Below are 23,959 nucleotides of genomic sequence, written 5' to 3'. Positions count from 1 at the left end.
CACTCGCTTTCTGTTCACGGTAATCGCCTGCCATTCCCACAAAAGTCACAAGCACGTCAGCTGTATTTGGATCTGTATCGAAGTTATTGCGCAACGTTGACGCCCGATTACTCGACCTAGTCAGGCAGATAAAGAAACAGGCTAAACCGCGTGATAGGGGAATCGATATCAGTTTGTGACGAACTGAAATCTTTCACAAAACACGCTGAGCTAGAAAAATGTAAGAGCTTCTAGAAGACAACAACAACAATAAAAAACAAAAACAACAGATGACAAAACAATGCAACATTCGTGACGGCGAAACAGAATTGTTTTTTGGTGATTGGCATGCTTGTTGTTTATAAAACATGACTTCTATAATCAGTCGTCTTTTATTATTTTTTATAAGACGAGGTGCACAAACCTTGAAGGGCCTTCCGATACGCGTGAAATTGGTTGATTTTGTTTTTTTTTGTTTAAGTCTGAAGCAATTAATTTCTCGCTGTTCTTGAGGGAAAGTTATAGGAGAACACCCCCCCACACACACACACGAGCCCGTCCCTGAGACGCTGCCGAGAAGGAAACAAAAAAGCGAGAGAGAACAGACATCTAAAAAGAAGTTTACATTCTTACATTCTCTTCATAAGGCACATTACATGAAAACGGATAGTTTCAGCACAATTTAATGAAATTACGAAGGATAGTGCTCCAAAATAAAACAAATAATAATAATAAAATAAGTAAGTAAATAAATAAATAAAGAAAAAAGAAAGACAGAAAAGAAAGAAAGAAACAAAGTATAAATTAAAAAATAATATAAAATTCTACACGCCGTCTCAAAACATGTTTCAAGTCTCAAGCGAATGTCAAAGGTCACTGCTTACTCACGAGTGTGTGTATTGGTTGCACACATGGGCCAACTTTCACAAGGAATGATGATCATTTAACACTCTTGTGTTCCCTCTCCGCCTCCCTATCCTCGATAAGCGACGACAAGCAATTTGCTTCACGGAGACAATGAGAAATAGAGCAGAATATTATTATCTTCACACATGGGGGGTAGAGACAGCTTAAAAACACGGAGGTAAATATATACGGTGGAGTTTAAGGATCGCTGGTACCTCTACAGAAGACCTTGAGATCTCAGCTGCTCGGAGGAGGACAATACCGCTGGGAACCAAGTCAGGTGAAAACTCCCTTTGAAAAAGAGCGAGTGGGAATATACGAGCATCTCATGTTTGCAATGACATACAGTACTTGAACCTCTAGTTTTTAAAGAATGTAGCACGTAGTGTGCACACTGTGCTCTGTGTATGACTACACAATATTAGCGTACTTTGGCATGCAAGAAATGACCTACTACATTTGTCAGAACGTGCAGTGTGCGAGTACATTATGTCAGAACAATATTCCACAATGCAATGTGTTTAGCATGACCATTATCATAATTAGATTATTTTGGGAATGTAAAATGAGATTAAAATGCAAAAATGTATTAATGTATGAGATGATAACCGGACACCGCTCGCTGAATTAAACATGCTACGTGGTGAAGTTATCCCTGTAGACGGTTAAATTGCTCAACGGTTGCGCCTTCATGATGTTGAGGGTGTTCAAGTCTCAACTCTTTTCACCTGAGAAAAGAAACAAATTAAATGATTATTTCATATTTTCTATGAGCATTTCCTGGAGAACTGTCCGATAAGGGACTAAGAAAAGTTGTCACGAAATGGAATTTCATGTTCGAAAAAAACTTTCAGAAACCTTTACGAACGCTGGGGGAGTGTATCGAGCGCAGAAATACTACGTCACACGTCCAACTCGTTTTTTGTAGACCATGACAAGCATGAGAAGCCAGCACATTTAACATTGTAAAGAAGTCAGAATGCATGAAACACACGTGCACATCCCCTTTAAAGAATTTGAGATGCTTGCGTTCATTGAAATCTCTTTTTGTACTTTGATACAGTTTTTTGTCAAACCTGAGCATAGTTTGTATATATTGCATACAGTTTTATATATTTATGTACTGTACACTGCGTTCCAAATTATTATGCAAATTGGATTTAAGTGTCGTAAACATTTAATTTTATATTGTTCAATTAAACTTATGGATGGTATTGTGTCTCAGTGCTCTTTGGATCACTGAAATCAATCTCAGACACCTGTGATAAGTAGTTTGCCAGGTGAGCCCAATTAAAGGAAAACTACTTAAGAAGGACGTTCCACATTATTAAGCAGGCCACAGGTTTCAAGCAATATGGGAAAGAAAAAGGATCTGTCTGCTGCCGAAAAGCGTCAAATAGTGCAATGTCTTGGACAAGGTATGAAAACATTAGATATTTCACGAAAACTTAAGCGAGATCATCGTACTGTGAAGACATTTGTGGCTGATTCAGAGCACAGAAGGGTTCGTGCAGATAAAGGCAGAATGAGGAAGGTTTCTTCCAGACAAATTCATCGGATTAAGAGAGCAGCTGCAAAAATGCCATTGCAAAGCAGCAAACAGGTATTTGAAGCTGCTGGTGCCTCAGGAGTCCCGAAAACCTCAAGGTGTAGGATCCTCCAGATGCTTGCAGTTGTGCATAAACCTACTATTCGGCCACCCCTAACCAATGCTCACAAGCAGAAACGGTTGCAGTGGGCCCACACATACATGAAGACTAATTTTCAAACAGTCTTGTTTACTGATGAGTGCCGTGCAACCCTGGATGGTCCAGATGGATGGAGTAGTGGATGGTTGGTGGATGGCCACCATGTCCCAACAACGCTGCGACGTCAGCAAGGAGGTGGCGGAGTCATGTTTTGGGCTGGAATCATGGGGAGACAGCTGGTGGGCCCCTTTAGGGTCCCTGAAGGTGTGAAAATGAACTCTGCAAGGTATGTAGAGTTTCTGACTGAGCACTTTCTTCCATGGTACAAAAAGAAGAACCATGCCTTCCGTAGCAAAATCATCTTCATGCATGACAATGCACCATCTCATGCTGCAAAGAATACCTCTGTGTCATTGGCTGCTATGGGCATAAAAGAAGAGAAACTCATGGTGTGGCCACCATCCTCCCCTGACCTCAACCCTATTGAGAACCTTTGGAGCATCCTCAAGCGAAAGATCTATGATGGTGGGAGGCAGTTAGCATCAAAACAGCAGCTCTGGGAGGCTATTCTGACATCCTGCAAAGAAATTCAATCAGAAACTATCCAAAAACTCACAAGTTCAATGGATGCAAGAATTGTGAAGGTGATATCAAAGAAGGGGTCCTATGTTAACATGTAACTTGCCCTGTTAGGTTGTTTTTGATTGAAATAGCTTTTGATTTCAGTAAATATGACCTCCTAATGCTGCAAATTCAACAAATGACCATTTTCAGTTTTTTACAACCTATGAAATGTTTTCAAACTCTGTTGTGCATAATAATTTGGAACAGTGCATTTTGAGTTTTTCATTTTTTAAATAAATACTGTTGTCAGTGGGAGGTTTGTTCAATAAAATTCCAAATGTACCCTAACTGTTGATTACTTGAAAATAATACTGACTGTCATTTGCATCGACAAATTAGGAAAACCAGAGAAAGATATCATTTGCATAATAATTTGGAACCCAGTGTATATATTTTCATTTTCCATGAATCATATATCAAAAATATAGCTTTTAATATCACTGTAAAAAGTGGTAAAAAACTGTAATATTATCAAACCGAAAGGCCTGGTTTCCAACAGTGGCTTCTCAATGCAATCACATTTACCGTAAACTCCTCCACCACAGGTTTGATCAACACACAACAGTTCACACAACCCTACAACAAAACACACAAACCGCCACCAACGCTCCCCGTTTAATAACAAAACGGTTCGCAGTGCAACGCCTTCAAAGTGTTGTGTTTCCAAAACCATTTCCAGCACAAAATCAGCCGTGAAAGGCAATATATTCTGATTTCCCAGGACACTACGAGCTATTAAATAAAAAAACAGACAAAGTTTTTATAATTTCAAGTCTTGCCGACGCATTCTTCCTTATCTTTGGTTAAAAAATTCCCTTTGCTTCTTGCGTGTGCATATATATATGTGGGTCTGCATGTGTGGCAGGCAACATTGTACATTTTTCCCATGCATGTTCGGTGTCTAAAAAAACCTCGACTTTATTTTATACCCCCAGAGGAAGAGTAAAGCTGTGAAGTTCAAACTGGTAAAATTCTGCACAGCTCTGATGGGCTGCTTATCAAGAGCCAACAGTAGAAAACTGAGAGTAAGTGCTGCCTTTGAGTGTGTGTGCGTGTGTGTGTGTGTGTGTGTGTGCGTGTTGTCTGCTGAGATATTTTCAGCAAAGAGGTTCCTGAGAGATTTCCAGCGTTTCCTCACGGGGATCTACTCCAAATGATGAACGGAGAAGCATTGCTTTCCAAACCTCTTGAAGTTCCTCAAACCCTGGAAAAATAAATGAATATAATAATTAAAGAAAGCCTGATTTATTTTCTTGTAGACAGGGAATAAAAATGAATACTTTCTGTCATCAAGATGCTTAATGAATGTTGGCTAATTTCAATCATTCAATCATTTATTAGGGATAGTTCACCCAAAAATAAATATTCAGTCATCATTTATTCACCCTCACGTCATTCAAAACCTGTATATGAATTCACACAAAAGAATATCTTTTCAGAAATGTGTCAGTGGTTGTGTGTTCATACAATGGAAGTCCATGGGGTCCAATGTTGTTTGGTTACCAACATTCTTCAAAATATCTTCTTAATATCTTCTGAAAAAATAAAGTCATACAGGTTTGAAATGAGTAATAGATTTTTATATTTGGGTGAACTGTCCTTAAATGTGTTGATCAATATTCTTCCTGCACTGAAAAAAAACAACAACTAGTAAGATTTACAAAAAATTGCCACAAAAATGTAAGTAAATTTCCCTAAAAAACTGTGCAAAAAATAAGCAAATTAACACACAAAAAATAAGTAAATACTTTTTCCAATGTGGATTTGGATCAAATATCTAAACATTATCATAGATATATTAAAATCTACTATAAAATCGAAATAAATCCAGCTTCATTAGGTAAAGTGAAAATAATGAAAATAACCTTTTCGCTTTAAATTAAGCTTATTTTTCGAGTTACTTTGTAAGCAAAAGGTCATTCGGGATAAAAGCGTCTGCTATACGAATGAATGCAAATGTAAACCATTACCAAGAATGTGTACTGTCTAACAAGTAAATTAAATATATTTTGGAAAAGTTGTTTAAAAGTAAAAGTAACATTTTCATTTTATGTTAACTAAACACACATTCCCAATGAGGTGGATACCAAGAGAAACAATGTTATCCCTCACCATCAGAAGTCATTCTGCAATTAAGCCTAAAATAAAGTAGAGCTGTCAATCACCCAGCCCAACCAATCAGATCTCTCTGATTAAAGTCTAATCACCACCCATTTACTTCCTGTGACTGCTCGTTCTCACTCATCTTTTCTTCGTATCCCAACTCATTCTCAGAATTCATCGCTGAGAGCTATTTGTGAGTTTAAACACAAATTAACATTTTTAGCACCAATTAGCATAGCAGCAGTTCTGTAGCCTCCAGCTATGTTTTTTGTTCGCAACCCATACTGCTAATGAATACAACTGACTGTTTTAGACGAACCAAACTGTCAACAGCGACTCCATTGCACTGTGGATCAATAAGATGACATGAATTATTGTCCTGCATGTATTCCTCGTGATTTTTGGCGAATCAAATAGGCTACTATAACACGATTTTGCATTATTTACTCTGCGCTGCGAGAGCAGATTAGCCAACAGATATTCAGTCTTGCTAATCTATTTAGCGCAATCAAATTTATTTTGCTTTTACGGTTATCTGGACCTCAGGCTAACAGTAAAAAACAACTACAACTGCACATTAGTAATAAACACACCTAAATCACGTTAAACATGATAAAAAGCAAATCATTAAGTATTATGAAATTGAAAAATAATCTAGTTTTATCTTTCATTACAAACCCTCTACTTGTTACCAGGGGGTCTTGGACTGGCTGGCTAAGTACAGATGCATTCATTCGCTGTGAAGCACTTTGGTCAACATCTGTTGTTTCTTGTGCTATATAAATAAATGTTGTCGTTGTTAACACAGTTTGGTAGAGGCCTACTTATTAATATCATAATATACCATCTTAAAGCTTAAAGATATACCATCTTAAAACATAACGCTTCATTATGTAAGGTCTTTATACGTTACTTATCCAAAGATCTCCATACGAGAACGTTTGTTGAAGATCTAGAAAGGGATTCTCATAAGGAACTGATCAGAGGGTCGATCTTCACTAGATCCTTCTGAAGGACCAGCGGCTCCAGCTGGGTCTCCATTGGCAGCTGGTAATCTTATTGGCCAAACCGTCTCCAGTCTAATCGTTTTCTTTGTCTCTCTCTCACCCGACATGTTGATTTCTTAGGCGACGCACAGTATCTGATGGTGGCGACCGCTCTATATATCAGCGTCTGTGAACTCCTTCCCAGCATCCTTTTGGTTCCTATCTTTATCGTTCTTTCCCGCTAATTCTTGTGTTGGGGAAACCCTGTAGTATGAAATTGCATTTAGCAGATTTAGGTGCTGGTTAAACTATACAGGGTTTTGTGGTAAGACGTTCGTCTCCGTGTTATAAAACCAATATGTAACAGGACTCTTGCCGTTCCTCTCCCTTCCCTGATGCCTACGAAAGGTTAAACCCTGTTAATGACTGCGTGGTGCCAATGGGAGACTGCGGGATTGTGGGTAAAGGTCAGGGCTGCATGCAAGCGGCGCATAATAAATGCTGTGTCTCTGGAGGTAAACGTTACATTCTCTATCACACACACCCGCGTGCAAACGCCTTCACAAACACTCGATACTTATTCCAGGCATCGCCGTTTGGCTTTCAAAAGCATCTTGTGACCAATCGCCGGCGGAAAATTAATAAATAAGCGGTTGCATGGTAGTGCGCTCGGGCCCGCATGGAGTGACCTTCTGTCTACCTGCGGGATTTCAAAGTAAACTTTGGAGTAGATGATCATGACACGGACGCATCGTAAGCGAAACCGAGCGACACGAACCATGATTCTTGAACTAATTGCTAATTCAGCTCTTCCCAATGAAATGTTATACGGGGTTATAAAACCGTCCTGAACAGCTTTGTTTTAAACGGCAGGTGACTTGTTAAAACGCTGTAGACTTGTTTGGATTATATTTGTGCAATAAAATCACTTCCCATAAACATCCGGCGCAGCGCGAGGGAGGCTGTGATGTTTGATGACGGTTTAACGTGGAGGAAGAGAACCGTGATAAGAGAAAACCACCTGCCAGGTTCACAGCTGGAGAGATGCATGCTGGGATTGCTAAACTGGGAAACGCAGAGACCATGTGGTTCATCCGTTCTATGAATCATTAACTAATTACTGAATTATTTAAAAAACAAGCCACTCTTCCATACAGATCTTGAACGTGATTCTGCAATATTCAACAAATACTTGAATATTATAACAAAAGCAGTCAAAACTTTTCCAAATATAGTCAGCTCACACGAAGCACATTGAAAAAATTCAAAACTGGCCTCTCGCGAGCTGAAATGAAGTTCTTGATGTGCTGTGACATCCTCTGTGAAAGGCGTAGTAATGGCACGCTAGCCGCAGCTAATACTGAAGCACATTACAGCATGAAGTGATGGACAGATGGGCATCTCGAACGGTTCCACCTCTGTGTCATTGTGGCTGATAATAAATCAAGCTGTTTGAAAGAGCGTTTGTTGGTGTGACGCTCGGCTGGAATTAGTTATATAAGGCCAAGGGATCAATACCATGTCTTTGAATCAGTTTGATGGGCAACAATCCTCCCCACAACCCCCAACCAAACCGTGCAACCTCGAAGGTTGTTATACTCAAGTCACCATTTAGATTAAAACAAACAAAAAAAGATACATCAAGGACAAGATGGATAGCACATCAACGACGCCTCAAACTGATAAGACAACGACTGCGCTTGCAAGTCAGAGATCTCAGAGGAACTTTATTAAGACCTCCAACGCTATAAAAGAGAAGCCTTTGTAACTTTAAGGCAGTGGTTCTCAAACTGGGGGCCGTGGCCCCCTGGGGGCCCCCAAGATGGATCTAGGGGGCCACAGATTTTGTGGCATTTTATGAAATATAGAAATTTATCATAGATTTTATGCAATCAAACATCAGAAAAATGACACCACCAACCAAAAGAATTGAGGTTTCAGCATTGTATAACTGAATGTTTTTGGTTTAATAAAAATTCTAAGTTTAAGATTATACGTCTTTATATGGGGGGCCGCAAAGCGATGCACTTAACATAAAGGGGGCCTTACAACGAAAAAGTTTGAGAACCACTGCTTTAAGGGACAGTTCACCCAAAAATGAAAATTCTGTTTTGTTCCAAATCTGTATAAATGTCTTTGTTCTGATCAACACAGAGAAAGATATTTGGAAGAATGCTTGTAACCAAACAGTTATTGGCCACCATTGACTCCCATAGTAGGAAAAATTGCTTTATAAATTTCTTTGTTCTGTTCAACACAAAAAAGATATTTTGAAGAATGTAGGAAAACAAACAGTTCTGGGGCACTTTTGACTACCATTGTCATTTTTCCCACTATGGAAGTCAATGGTGGCCAAGAGCTGTTTAGTTACAAGCATTCTTCCAAATATCTTTGTCTTTGTTCATCAGATTTGGAACAACTCGAGGGTGAGAAAATGATGAGAGAATTTTCATTTTTGACTGAACTGTCCCTTTAAGTCACCTCAAAACACGCTGAACTATGAATTGAGGCTGCTGATGGTTCGCTTTACCTACATTCAGACAAACAAATCAGAAAGAAGACGATTCCATGGACACAGCGCCAGCCGAATAAGCACCTCTCTCAGCCCAAACACCAGGCTAAAATGTGATGACCTGGAAGCGTTGGATTTCACAGGGATTTGTATCGCTGCGAGCTTGCATTAAAGATGCCCTTCATACAGCTGTTTCTGGCAAAAGGAGCCGTCATGCAGATTTTTCTGCAAGCGGCTTCGAGCAGACAAACAAGAGATGCTGCGCGCTCTGTGAAAAATTCTCTGTGGAGGCAAACGGCCGCGAAGCTGCAAGGGTGGAAGAAATAAAAGTAGTTTTTTAAACGACTTGAACAGGACCGCTTCCGTCTGTAGGTGCGCGGCTGGCATTGAGAAAAGAGAGTTTATAGTTCGAGACCTGGCGTGCCTCGGAGATCTCATTGGTTTTTATTACCTTAGGGGCTAAAGGCCTGTCTACATTACCGGCTGCGGCGAACGTATTGCGAGGCTGAAAAGATTGAGCGCCGCATTTTTCCGGCTCAAGGATCGTTCAAAGTGAACGTGCCATTGCAAGGCTATCTGTACTTTAGTGTGCACTTTTACTTTGTCAATTCATCTAACTGTAAGATTTCACTCAACAGCAACCTTAAAGGGAGAATTCAAGCAAAAATGAAAATCCCATCATTTATTCATGCTCATGTCATTCAGAACTGTATATGACTCGTTTTTTCTGTGGCACACAAAAGGAAGATATTTTGAGAAATGTCTCAGTGATTTAGTGTCCATACAAGTCAATGGGGGGTCAGTGTTGTATGGTTACCAACGTTCTTCAAAATATCTTCTTTTGTGCTCTGCAGAAGAAAAGTCAAACGGGTTTAAAATGACATCAGGATGAATAAACGATGAGAGATCTTTCATTTTGGGTGTGAAATTCTGAACAAACCATTAAGCAAATACAATACATTGAAATACAGACGTGGGATATATTTCGAGGTAATGCTGATCAAATGTATAACCTGGATGTACTGTAAGTCCAAATGCATAAATGACATTTATTTCCTTAGATATTATACAGCTAAAATCATTCTCCAGCCTGTGCGGCCTTGGTGACATCAGCAGAAAAAAGAAGTTTCAGAGGCGGAAAGCATTGCCGTGCGTTGATGAAAGCAGACATGTTTTCTTTTGAATAACATACACTTATGAATCAAGCACATTGAAACCAAGGACATTTAATACGCAGATAAATAGGGTCATTAATTTGAGACTTCAGTCAAGTCTTTTAATGCAATTCCATGTGTTCGTGGTATCATTAATATGATGGACTGAATAAATGACAGAGACAAACAGTTTCAGAATCGACTGCCATTAAAAGCGGATGACAGTTCATTGTACATTTGGCAAACAAAAGAGCTGCTTCAATAAGACGTTCTACTTCACCGTGGTTTTTTTTTAAGTGTTTCAAGGTATTCTGTCTCTGCTTGTGCAATTGAGATGTTTATTCATCTGAGGAACTGGATGATCTACAGATGCTGGTCGTGAGAAAGTCAGTCAACTTTTTTGACCCTTTTATATTTTGCCTACCTCAAGCCATTAAAAACGCAATTTATATTCAAACTTCTCAAGCGCCGAGAGTAAAGATCAATACGAACGTTCCTGAATGTGTTTCAAACACAGCCTTCATTCTTATCAAAACAATATACTATAAATAAACGGACCGCAGGGCATTTGTAGACTTACTTCATCTCTCGCATTGTCAGGTTTACAAGAGCTAAAGGCATATAGGTTGCGTTGCGTTTAATTTATCAAAGCATCATAGATTTCTAACGTGGGCCCTGACAGCCAACAAACAAACTTGAATCAATGCAGAGAGAGTTAGAGACAGAAGCCTGGCATAAGAGTATAATAGACAGATTACATGCTCACCACTCGCCTCATCCAATGGGTACGACTGAGCGACGTCGTTCCTGGAAGTTTAAAAAAGGTGTAATTGCGTATAAAAGAAAACAGCTCGCTTTCTTTCACGAACTCACTGCTTGAGAGAAAAGTCCTTAAATGCGTTCTCCGTCTGTATCGAGCAATTCAAGCTGATAAAGCTGTTGGGTTGAGATGAAGAGATTAGACGGGGTGACACAGAAACAGCTATTGAACTTGTACCTGTGTGATAAGAAATGCAACCATTGATCTTTAAAACACACTTTAAATTGTTTATACAACTATATAAACACAACGTAACTATATACACAATAAACAAAGAATACCACCTACCTAGGCCTACTGTTTTTAATAGGAACATACCAGCCAAAATAAATGCATTACTTCTTGAATTAACACACATACTTGAGAAGACGAATTAAATTAAATTATTTTTATTTTTTATTAAATTAAATACAGTTTTAATCCTGTTTTCTGGATAAAAACAGAAATGATTATTAAACTATTTCGCTACATTTTTAATTAAAATATATTATTTAATTACAATTTAAAGCAGTTTTCTGAATGAAAACATTTCTTGTTAAATTCTTTTTGTAAAATTAAAATAAGAATTAAATTATAAATTTATTAGGCCTAAGTTAGTTTATGATTAAAACATGCAGAAATATTTGCCAGTGGTGTAAGAAAGATAAACTTGACTTAAGTTTGACCTCCTTACTAAATACTACTTCAAACGTTTATTTTTTACTCCTCTAAAGTCAATATTGATTTAGGTCAATTTGCTTCTTATGGAAATGTATCCTGATTTTTACACTTTTTCTTGACTTTAGAACTTTTTGACATTTGTACTGCAAAACAAGACTAAGAAATACTAATACTAAATACCAATACTAAAAATTACTAGTTACAAATAAGTAAGAATTTCATTTTTTGGAGTGCTTTATATAGAAAAAGTCAAAGGTACATTATGTGCTATACTTTATCATCTCTTCTGTGTTAGTCTAGCTTTAAGTTTGACTGATTATTGTACTTTCAAAACCAGACAAAACTAGAAGAGTTTAAATGGTGTTTCGTACTTTCCAAAAACGGTTAGCCATAAAGTTTTGGCTTCATATACAAAAAGATGGAGAAAGCGAATGCTTGTATCACCCCGCAATCAATTTTTCCAATTTTATATTGCAGTAATAGAAAAAAGCTCTCAGGGGGCAATTTATCAAAGAGGGCATAATATTAAAAAAAACATTATTCTCCCCTTTAATTTCCTCGCAGAATAAGCATGAACCATAAACTAAAGTGATTTCTGTGGGAACGGAGCGTTTCAGGTCTCTTTAATATTTGATGAGCCGCTAATAATGAACACGGGAGGGTAAACAAAGAAAACGTTGGTCAGCTCATTGCCACTGGTTATCTAAACATCTATTGATTTACCGGAGGAAAATTATAGATCAGCTGGATTACAGTGGGTGGAAGTAGGACGAGGTTTTCCCATCAGAGAACTTGAACGTCAGAGGTTCCATTTCAGGAAACTTTTTAGAAATGACACCAGTGGCGTGTCCACAGGGGTGGCACCGGGTGGCAGCTGCCACCCTGAAATGAACTTTGCCACCTCAGTTGCCACCCCAACGTTGACCATACAGTCACGACTTGGGTCCTAATGTAATGTACAAAAATGTTTGGATTAGGTTTATGGAGAGCGTTATTTTCGCTCTTTTTTGCTAATATTCTGATAGAGATGCGTGTCTGTCGGCGCCTGAGCAGCCTGATCACAGCGTGTATCCTCAGACAGGAGTGGCGGTATAACTGCCACTGAGTTGAAAGAAAAACGTGCTTCTCCAGAGGCATGTAGGTGAGAATGTAAATCTCCACGCATCAAATACCAAAGCAATATAGCAGTAAAACCTGTTTACTGTTACATTGAAAGCTTGTGGGCCAGCGGACTGTGGTTGATCTGTGATCTGTATGGAACGCGCCCCACTGTTCTGATGCTTGTGACCCGTAAACCATGGTTATTTTGTGTTAAAATATTGTTTAACATAATAATCATGTTTTTTGTTTTAAGTGTATTAAAACCATGGTTAATGTTCATAAGGGAACAAAGCATGACTCATAGCAATGAACAAAACAATATACCAGACAAAAATAACCATTTAGCCAACTTTCTTATTATATAACCCCAAACAATCATGAAAAAAACACAAAAAATGAAGAAAAACAATGTCGGACAGGCAAATCAGGTGGTCTTGTGAATTCAACCGCTTCGTGTTTGAGACGCTCCTGGTGTACATTGGCACCGCATTGAGGACGGAAAAAAACTTCGCCGGAGCCGTAACGTGCCGCAGATGCGTGCGGTGTAAATAAGGGGTAAGGGGAGAATTCCCCTTTCCCTGAACAGTTTATCTGAACACTATAAATTCCTTTACTATTGTAAGAAAGAAGTCATCATCATAATCATCACCTAAACCCTCTACATTTTTAATGTAGGCAAAAACAGGTAAAGGTTAAATTAAACTATTAGGCGTGACTATCGGCCGTCACGCCTGACACAACGAATTAGGCGAAGAAATTAAAATACAGCTAACGTAATTGTGGCTAATATAGTCAAAACCAGGTAACCTATAACAGGTTTTACAATCTTTATTGACTGACTGCCGGAGAAATGCGCTCGGCTAATTTTCGTAAGGTTGTCAGATGCTGTTGGCGGACAACGGATGAAATTCCCTGTTGGGTCGTGTTATTGCTTTTAATTGGCTAATTCATTTACGCTAATTCACTTACAACACCGTGGTATTCTGTAAAGTCTGCACACATTTACGGCAACACACACATTCGCACACACACACACACACACACACACACGCACACGGAGCTGAGTCGAGCCCTATGAGAGACTCTTCAGCGACTCTCCTGAGGGCGTTTTTACCCAAGAGTTAATTATACGTGCGATCGTGTGCTGTATGTTAAACAGCTCTCGACGGGTTCTTCTCGGCTGAGTGTTTGGTTGTATTGGCAATCTATCTGAAACGCTGTACATTTCAAATCAATAAGCAACAGTAGACTCGCAAGCGGCCACCCCATCGTGTCAAGGCAAACGTCCTGTAAATAACTATATAGAGTCACCAGTGTGTCAAAGCTGTCATCTTAGTTTTGCATTTTGCTGTTGTGAAGAATCAATAACACAAACCACGAGGGAACTGTTGCAGCAATCCACTTGTTAACAGAAGCGAAAAGCCAAATTTTCAAAACAGAAAAGCCACTGTATTGCACGCTTAAGAGCGCCAATGTAAATACAACATCAGCGCCTGATTTTCACATTTTTGTGTGAGTATTTGTGACGTTTTTCTTTCATTTTGCGTGTAAATCCTCGACTGGTCTGTTCAGGGAGAGCAATTTAATATCGCATTGTTATTGGGTTTTAAAGAGCTTTGTGTGGTAGCCTTTAGCTAAGAAGATTACGCTAATTAGTATCTATGCTTAAACCTAATGAATGTCAAAACGTAACCAGATTTATTTCAACTTAAACCCCGGGGATTGCCGACCCTAATTCAGAACGTTGTCCGAATAATACAAAGTTTAAGCTTACTTAGCTCTACATTAGGCCTACGATTTGAAAGTTCTGGGAAAAACCACTGTAGCTCAGTGGCTAGAGCACGGCGCTAGCAACACCAAGGTCATGGGTTCGATCCCAGGGATTGCACGTACTCTGATACAAATGTATAGTATGATGCAATGTAAGTCGCTCTGGATAAAAGTGTCTGCCAAATGCATAAATGTAAATACGAATCACCTCCGCATGTTGCATCTCTCTTTTATCAAACGTATTAAACGGGATTTAATTCTTTGAATATAAAGTTATAGTTAAAGTTATAGTTCACCCAAAAATGTAAATCATTTACTCACCCTCAAGTTATTCTAAATCTGTACAGATTTCTTAGCTATTTTTAACAAACAAAAAAGACATTTTGAATAATGTGGGAAACCAAACAGTACTGGGGCACCATTGACTACCATAGGAGTTTGTGTTCCGTACTATGGTAGTCAATAGTGACCCAGAACTGTTTGGTTACAAACATTCTTCCAGATATCTTTCTTTGCGTTCATCAGAACAATGAAATTTATACAGGTTTGGATGAACGACCCCTTTAAGTCAATATTTCAATAATTTAATTAAGCGCATTTCCAACTTCAAAACATTTCGTTTTTATTTGTTTTCAAGTTTCTATTAGTAGCATTTTACATACTATTGCTATTATCAAACCTGTAACATTTCTTTGTAATTTAACATTTTTCAAAAAAATGGAAACAACTTGTATCTACACACAGACATACAGTAGCCTACCAACTCACGAACCCCCGTGCAATTCCCTCGCAAACCACCAGGGGTTCACAACCCCGTTTGGCAAACCTTGCTATAAATGAAACAGTATTGTTTTTTCCATTTCATGACTAATACTGAAATGAATGACACTATGATTAAAAAAAGAAAGAATAAGTTGGCTTCCTAAATACTTATTTTAATCTTTGACATGGTCTTCAAAGTCACATATTATGTAGTAAAACACACACAAAAAAACGAGCAGCTTTAAGATGGGTTTACAAATTTTAGATTAAAGGGTCACACACTATATACAGTACATATACTATGGGAGCCGTGCATGTTATTATAGAAGCATCACGTGACAGTCTCCACCTCACCTCATTAATTTAGATGTCATTCACTCCAGGCTCTCAACATGTATAATTTAACCAAAGACTCCCAATTTTTTCGTCAACACCCTTCGCTGTGAGTGTGAGGATTAGCTTAACCGACAGCAGGTGACACTTAGAAGCTTTTGTCAGTGTTCGAATTCTTAAGCTGTCTGACAGGTCGGATTCAACAGTGTACCCGCTCGAGTTCCTGGGCTAATCATAAAACCTCTCTTCTCATTATTCGCACATGTACATAAGTGTGATGGAAGACGCGCGCCTGTTCTAATCTATAAAGCCTGCCACGGCGCGCATGGGAAAATCGCAACATTTCCATCATTTCTGCGGCGTGCGAAACGCAGAGCTCATCCAACAGAGATATTTCAGGTGCACTGAACACAGAGGTGCCTAAATCTGTGAATTTCATGTTTTCAGTCCACCTGCTCGGCTGGATGACATGTTTGTTGGTCTAGTTCAGGATGTGAGCTCATAGTATGGAAGACCGGGTAATGATAAAACAATGCCAAGTGGCAACTGTCCGGAAATGGATTCATCGAATTGTGCGATGTTGCGGTGCTGGTCAAACATGATGCTTCAACTGAACAACACAGCCTACATAACAGTAGGTGACATGAAAAAAAATCATGAAATGAGGTTTTATAAGTCAACAGAGCGGCGTGAGAGAAACAACAACAGGATGCCATGAGGTGTGTTTAAATGCATCACTATGCGCATGACATCTAAGTATCGTGAGAGCGTCTCGACAGTAATGCTATATGCCGATCGGTCTGCATAGTGTCACCTCTTGTCATTTCAAACCTGTATGACTTTCTTTCTTCTACACAAAAGAAGTTATTTTGAAGATTGTTGACCGAACAACAGCGGTACCCATTGACTTCTATTTTATGGACACAAAATCAATGCAAGTCAATGGGAACCGCCGTTGTTCAGTTAACAACATTCTTTAAAATATCTTTTTCGTAACAGGTTTGAAATGACATGAGGGTGAGCAAAAGATGACAGAATTTTCATTTAGGGTCAACCATTTCTTTAAATGTGAAATAACATGAAGGTGACTACCAAACGCTAATACGTAAGATCAGTGAATACCTGAAAATCCATTAAGCTATTTATTTTTTCATTTCTCCTCCTAAAGAAAAAACCTGACAAAAGAAGCTGTTTTATTAGCATAAAAGGGGCTTGCCATTGTCAGACTCCCTTTGTGGTGCAATTGGATGTCACCTGCTAACAAAGACCGGTGTTAGACCCGAAGCGCTTACTCCGTGTTTTGGCTTCTCACCCTGACGTTTCCGTCCTGAATAACACTTTGCCTTTCAAACACGAACATGATGGCGTGCTTTAAGCCTTTATTTATTACGCTCTCAACCCTTAAACAAGTCTCATTCCTGTCGTATCAAACCGTCTCTGGTTGAGGCTAAGCCAAATCTAAATGAGGGGCTTGACACAGTCTATTGAACGGTGCAATTTAGCTTCAACAAAAGCCGCGTTGTACGCAACGAATCTGTGATAACAACGACGATTGTTAAAATCCCAAAGCCTTGAGAGGAGCAAACGGTCAAACGTTTGTCCTTTTGATCAAGTTTGAACTGCTGAACTTCTCACACCGCGACTGTAAAAGTTTGACATGTTTATCTTGCGGCAACACAATGACACATCCAGAGACGGGTTTATTTGCGTCCGGGGGAATAACCGTATCTCCATTACGCAGGTTTCCAACATAATGTTGGAACAGACGCAGGCCTTTCCAAAAAACGACCGTGTCCGGCTTTCCAAGAACAAGCCGGTGTTGGTATAAAAAAAGTATGGTCGATAGGTTTTAAATGAAGGCTGTGTGGTCTGTTTTCTCTGCGGCAGCTCTCGGTAACCGAATGATACTTGTTAACTCGGGGCTCAGCCGGGGCAGAAGAAGAGGTGAGATTGGAGGCGGGTAATAGGATAATTAAGACAGATAGTGTTAGAAACTAGAGTTACAGTCATTCGTTTACAGACCTTGCTATCGTCCTAGTTTTTATATGAAAGGAATACAGGCTGTGATGGCGGTGGCCAACCCTGAGCATTCCAACAAGGTCACTTTCTTGAATAAGCGTATGCGTGACTCGCCAATAAGTTAAGCGGGTGAGTTTGACATACAGTTTTGAAATGCTCTTAGCAACACATGAAGAGTTTGTTTCCAAAATGAGATAACTCCGTTTTTAAAATTGTTCAAAAATCTAGTTTTTTTATTGTGCATTCCGACTATCAATCAAACTGCAGTTTTTTTTATTTAAGCCATAATAACTCAAAAACAAACACCGCTAACTAACACAATAAAACACATTAAAAACATGATAACATAATAAAAAACATGATTTTTGAAACATTTAAACAACAGAGTTATCTCATTTTGGAACTGAACTCTTCATGACTACATCTGAGAGACTTTTGGTTGAATAAAATACACATTTTGTGTTAGAATTGATCATGAAAAGAGGGCGTTACATACCATAATGGAGCCAGGTGACTGGAGGGATTCAAACGTGGAGGGATTCATGACGTCATCTTAAAAGGAACACTGTGTCAAAAAGACAAGAAAAGTCATTATTATGAATCTGGATTAACAAAGCAGAGTTAAATCAAGCGCAATATGACAAGAAATGTGTATTTCCATGTGACAATTGTTGTGGGCAAATAATTCATGATAATGAAGCTGCTGTATCATGATATCTACTAATAAACTTTGTTTATTTTGTGTTTTTTTATCTTTTTGGCCAACTCAAGATACAAGTGAAGTTTGTTACCATTGTGGCTCTTAAGACAGCAGAAATGGCCAGTACTTAGTATTTTTCTCTCAAGTACATTTTTCAATCATCTGTCCTTTATTAGAGTGCATTTACTTTGGAATTTTTTTCTTTAATACATTATAAAGCATACATTATATTGCACTTTTTATTCCACTACATTTCATTCTCAAGTATTTTACTCAAAAATGTTAAGTAATACAATGGAAGCTAGAGTCTAGTACTAGAAAGTACTGGATTTTAATGGACTTAGGTTTTAAGGGTAAAAAACCTATAAAAAACGTTTTTAAAATGTTAATGAAACGTAGTTGAGTAAAACGTATGATAGGCTATATGCTTTATAATGTAGTGAAGTAAAAAATTTCCAAAGTAAAAACACTCGAGTAGAGTAAAAATACGTCACTAATGTATACCTCTGTATATAAAATGTTCAACTAATGCAAAACCACTATGTTGGAGTGTCAACCAGAGACTGATACTGAATTAATTATAAATGATATCTATAATCACGGTTATTAATATCATTACCTATTCCGGTATATTGCATCACCCCTAAAGTTTTAATAATCAAATGTCAACTTTATTTCAATTTTTTATGACACCTATTTCAATTCCTACAGGGTTAAGACTTAAACAAAGGCTAAAAATATACAACCACAATTATGAAATTTAAATATATATATACTCCCATGTAAAACCCACATAGCTCTATATCACTGTTCTAAAGCTAATCTTAAAGTTCTATTTAAAGTGCTCATAGCAATTGAACTGCCATTAGCATTTTCCACTGAAGTACATGATATACAAAGATTAATGTGATTATCACTGTTGACTATTTCATCTTTTAAGGTCCTTTGGTTTTCAGAACCTAAATAATGGAGTTAATGACAGCCATCGGGAGCAAACCTCACTCAGTGGGGTCAGAAAGCCAGTGGCTTCAAGTACAGTAATCCCACTAAATGGTTTATTATGGTTCTCACCAGAAGTCCATTAAAGGGAGATTACACGCAGCAAAACTGTGAATGCCAACGAGCCAGAATCAATCAAGGATGGTGTGCAGGCCCAATATTAAAGCCTCAAATCCTCATAAAAATGCATGGACGACATGGCAAACAGGCTCCATGCTAATATGCCGGTCACCCTAACAACGTTTGGTTGTATATCCCATTGCGTTGACATTTACAGTTGGGCTACATTTAAGCATTAAATGACTTCAGTACATTCAAGCTAAACATTTTTTATCATCATATGTGTTCCCTAAAAAGAATCGAACCCACAATCTTTGCGCTATCGCAATACTCAACCAGTTGAGCGACACGAGCACTTGAATGCAGACCACCACAACTGCATAGAGGAAAAAATGTCAATGTAACGGATTTTAGCAATCTTTGCTCTCTTGGAGGCCAGGCCCATATGTTGAGCTGTTTAGGGTTCGGATAATAACACTAGACTGGGGTTCTTCAGATCTGAAAAAGAGCATATCCAACACAGCTGTCATCCTCTCCGTTCGGCGTGCTTGGCCCGACGCCAGCATAACCGTCTCGGTCGGGCTCATATCACACCACCCCATCAGCCGTATGGAGGTCAAACTGAGAGTGATGCAAGCTGTAACCATGGAAACTTTATTTTAATGTTGCGTTGTGTGGGTAGCATTAAGTCTTTTAATGCATGCATCATCATTCTAATTAGCACACAGGTTGACAATCCCTCTGAAGGGCACATTGATTCTCATTAGGGGTTGTTGTACTTTTCCTTCCGACTGGCCCCTAGACACTCATGGATACCATAGAAACACTATATACATGCTAAACAACTACACCAAAATACCACAAATCACACAAAGGACCTTAAATCTCACCATGTCACGTTAAATAAAATTAATTAAAATGAATACATTTCATTAAAATCACTCAGCTTTTCTACACTAGCAAGAACAATAATTCAATTTAAAGGCAGCTCTGTAGACAGAAGGTGAGAATTAAATTAGACGAGCAGCCACCGTGATCTAAAAATTGATCCGCGCCCACCGCCGACCGCGAGACATAAATACGAGCTTAGCAGAAAAAATACAAAGCCATCAAACCAAGCCGAGGAACACAGACTGTAATCTGGAACTTGCAACTGTGGTGTTTCTGGTCCCTGAGGTGGCACATTTTTCCTGAGTAGCTCATCTTCTGCAAACAGCAAAGACGCACTTGGCTGACCCCAATATCTGAGAATCGCCACCTGTCCGGCAGGTCGGACGTAAGGCTGGTGAAGGGGAGGGGGCAAGGGTCACGGGAGAGATACAGTCCACAGAATTCAGGGTGCCATCTATCTGCTATAAAAAATAACACAGGAATTAGAAAACCATCTGTTTCGAAGCCAGCAACAGTACAGAAAGCGACTAGATTCACGCGTTAAATTTTTTCCGCTCTTCCACAGGCAAGCTGTATCAGATACGTCTTTTTCTTATATTTATGTTACCATCCGTTCAACCTTGTTAGTTGGTTTAGAAGGTGAACAGAATGATTTCCCATGAGATATGACAAATTATGTCTGACATTTCACTTAGCAGCCTCTCCTGAAACACAAGCCAAATGTTTTTAAATTAGTCTGGTCCACACCCAAAGAATTCGCAAGTAAACAGATTATTGTCCGACGGCGGGGCGCTAACAGAAGCGGTGCCACCTGTGATATTAAAACTGACATTTTGCATGACATTTAAACAAAGAAACAAGGAATTATTACTATTACTGTTATTATGTTTGAGATTTAATACTCTTTTATTTGCATTTTACCTGTTTACGTGTGGAGATCCATTTCGAGCTGCAGGGATGTTTACAGTGTGGTTTGCCGTGGTTTGGATCAGTTTAGATCGATCAGAAAGCTTACTGAAAAGAGAATAAATATATCCGCCCAAACTCATGTTTTTAATGTCACTCAGATTTTGATAAGCAGGGTTCAGAATCAACACCTGCCAATTTAAGAAAAAATGAGTTTGACAAGCAAATAAAAAAGTCAATTAAAGCGTCCAACGTGTTAGTGCAACATTTGCATAGCTGAAGCTGCAATTCAAGTTTTTAGTTTTCAAGCAAGTACATAAAAACAGTGCTTTAATAATATAATAATGATAATTTTCTTATAAATATATTTAATTTAGTTATTATTTTATTTAGATAATAAAAGTTATATGATTACGGTGATTATTATTATTAGTAGTAGTAATAATAATAATTCCTGATGTTGACAATGACTACGTTTACATGTGCAAAAATAATGCGATTATTTCCAATAATCAGAGTAAGGACTTAATCGCAGTAATGTGTTTACATGACATGAGCAAACCCAGGGGCGATTCTAGGTTTTCAATATTAGGGGGGCTCAGCCTCCAATGGGGATATACTGTATATAAATCCACACTCTAAGCACCACATACTGTATACATTACTAAAATAAACAATTAAGAAAGAATATGCAGAAAAGCATAAAGACAAGTTATTGTTATTCAAATGAATATCACATTAATCGGTCAATCTGCAACATTTATAATTCAAAGTGACAACAACAGGCACAAATCCATATAATTAATGTCACAATCAACTGCTGAATCATTATTTATAGGAATAACTTGATATGTTTCCCTGCCATTCACTCTGATTAGCACGAGCGCCGTCACTCCTGTGCATGACTGCGTGTTCATCTATTACATCCACAATAAGTTTTAAATTAATAATACAAATACTGAAGCGTATGAAAAACGACAAAGAGCTTCTAGGTACACTTTTGTTGTACGCTCCTGCATCATATTAAGCCGGATTTATAACAAAGAATGGCAAAAATGCAGATGTCATGTTAATGCACACACTTTGTAACGTTACTCTGCTTGACGTTCACTCCAATGTGCTGCTGTGAACTGAAGAATGCGCTAAATAACGCAGCCTAACGCCGTTTTCATAATAACAGTTTTAAAGGGGACTATAAAGCGATCTCGAATTCTTGTACAGATTATATTATTACTCACAATATTTTAGGGGGGCTAAGCTAGAACTTTAGGGGGGCTTTAGCTCCCCTAAAAAGGGCCTAGCAACGCCACTGAGCAAACCTCTTCACTCCCATTTACACGCAGTTTTTATTATTCTGATTATTTGCTATAATACACAGTACAAATGATGCTCTCAGGTACAGTAGACGTGTTACTGGCTATCGTTTTAACATATTCGCGTGAATTGCGTCAAATAATAAACGCCTTCCTCCGGAAGCGTTTCATAGTTATCAGAACCGTGATAAATACAGAAATATGATAAAAATGTCTCCGCTGCGTTTGAGTACGCTGTCATCGCGTTCACGCTGTTTCTGTATGAAGATAAGGAGCAGAGACCGCTGACAGGGAGTTGTGTTGACTGTAAAACTTTATACTGTGATGTTTACCATGAATTTGCGCTTGAGGTGTGTTACAAAAGTGCATGCGCACCTTGATCAGAGTAGCATAAATGCTAGTCTCAGCCTCAGACGTTCAGCCAACGGATCATGGCACACTTTTCTGGAAACACTTCAGCGCATCCGAAGTCGTCATCTGATTGGTTGAATTTCACAGGATTTCCGGGAGACATGCGTGTCGCGTTCTTTAACTGTTTGCCTGGAAACAACAAAGCCTTCTGATCTAAGAAATAAGCTGTCGTGTTTACAACGGTTGCTATAAGAATTCATCACGATCGACTAAACGCTCAATTCTTAAAAGTATGCGAAGTTCATGGCATGAACTTATAATCATTGTTGTTACTGTTATTGTTGAATGTACATTGGTCTGTGACTGCGGGGACTTTCCACGCCTCTATGACGCGGCACAAAACGAAACGTGATTGGTTGCTTTACCTGTCAGTCATATGGCTTCTTGGGCGGGTCTTTCCAAAGAAAGCGGCGATAAGCTCCAATTTAGGTCTGGCTACGCGAGACTACATACATGCTATTAAGGTCTTTACATGCCTTCTTATTGCGATTAAAACCGGCGTACACCACATTTGTTACTTCGATTATGACCTTAATTGCATTATTTAGATCGAATGATTGCGTTTACATGAGGTAAAGTGTAATCGCAATATTGCCAAAATCCTATTATTATCGCATTATGAGGTATGTAAACGTAGTCAATGATTTAGTTGAGCTATTATGATTTTATGGTAAAAAATAGCTTGATCTCATTTAACTTAAACTATACTGTATAAAATATTTACAAAAAGTATTTGTGGCAATAAAAACAATGACTACAAAAAAATATATTTTTGTAAAATAACCTGCAATTTTATGTTTTAAAGTTGGGTGGCGATATACAAAGTGGCAAAAGTTACAGACTTCAACTTTAAATTGTAATAGCTTGACCTCATTTTTATAATAACAAACAATATAAGCTTTAAAAAATCAAATAAACAAAACTTTTACCTCATAATTACCGCTTTTTCAACCCAACCAAACAGCCTTTTAGGTCTGCTGAGGTAACCGTTTTTCCATCTCTGTCTGCCTATATCCCTATGGAACGTTCCAGCCCATCTCTCGACGTTTAAAACTATTGTTTTTCTCATCACCTTCTCCACCAAGATGATGCCAGATCAAAGTCTCTCAGCTGATGATAGAGAGAGAGCGCGAGTCTAGCAGATGCTTTAGCATATAAATACTCGCCTGCAGTCATGATCATTACCCCACATAATGTACAATCACACCCAACCTGGAAGTGCGCAGATAAAGGCGCCTGGTAATTTGGTGTCTTCCCTTTCA

The 23,959-nt window shown here is 38.5% G+C and overlaps 2 long non-coding RNA genes across 2 annotated transcripts; both read right to left on the bottom strand.

The window, feature by feature from the left end:
- Positions 1-386: 386 nt before the first annotated feature.
- Positions 387-1,558, bottom strand: LOC130548260 (uncharacterized). The gene is made up of 3 exons (XR_008961998.1): positions 1,101-1,558; positions 868-983; positions 387-548 (listed from the first exon to the last, which is right to left on the bottom strand). It is a non-coding gene; the product is annotated as an uncharacterized LOC130548260 (long non-coding RNA).
- Positions 1,559-17,912: 16,354 nt separating this feature from the next.
- On the bottom strand, positions 17,913-23,959 carry LOC130548297 (uncharacterized). Its single transcript, XR_008962007.1, has 3 exons — positions 23,627-23,959; positions 20,989-21,081; positions 17,913-17,982 (listed from the first exon to the last, which is right to left on the bottom strand). It is a non-coding gene; the product is annotated as an uncharacterized LOC130548297 (long non-coding RNA).

This window comes from Triplophysa rosa, linkage group LG25 (genome assembly GCF_024868665.1).
Source record: "Triplophysa rosa linkage group LG25, Trosa_1v2, whole genome shotgun sequence".
Classification (NCBI taxonomy): domain Eukaryota; kingdom Metazoa; phylum Chordata; class Actinopteri; order Cypriniformes; family Nemacheilidae; genus Triplophysa; species Triplophysa rosa.
This window is presented reverse-complemented; position numbering and strand designations above follow the sequence as displayed.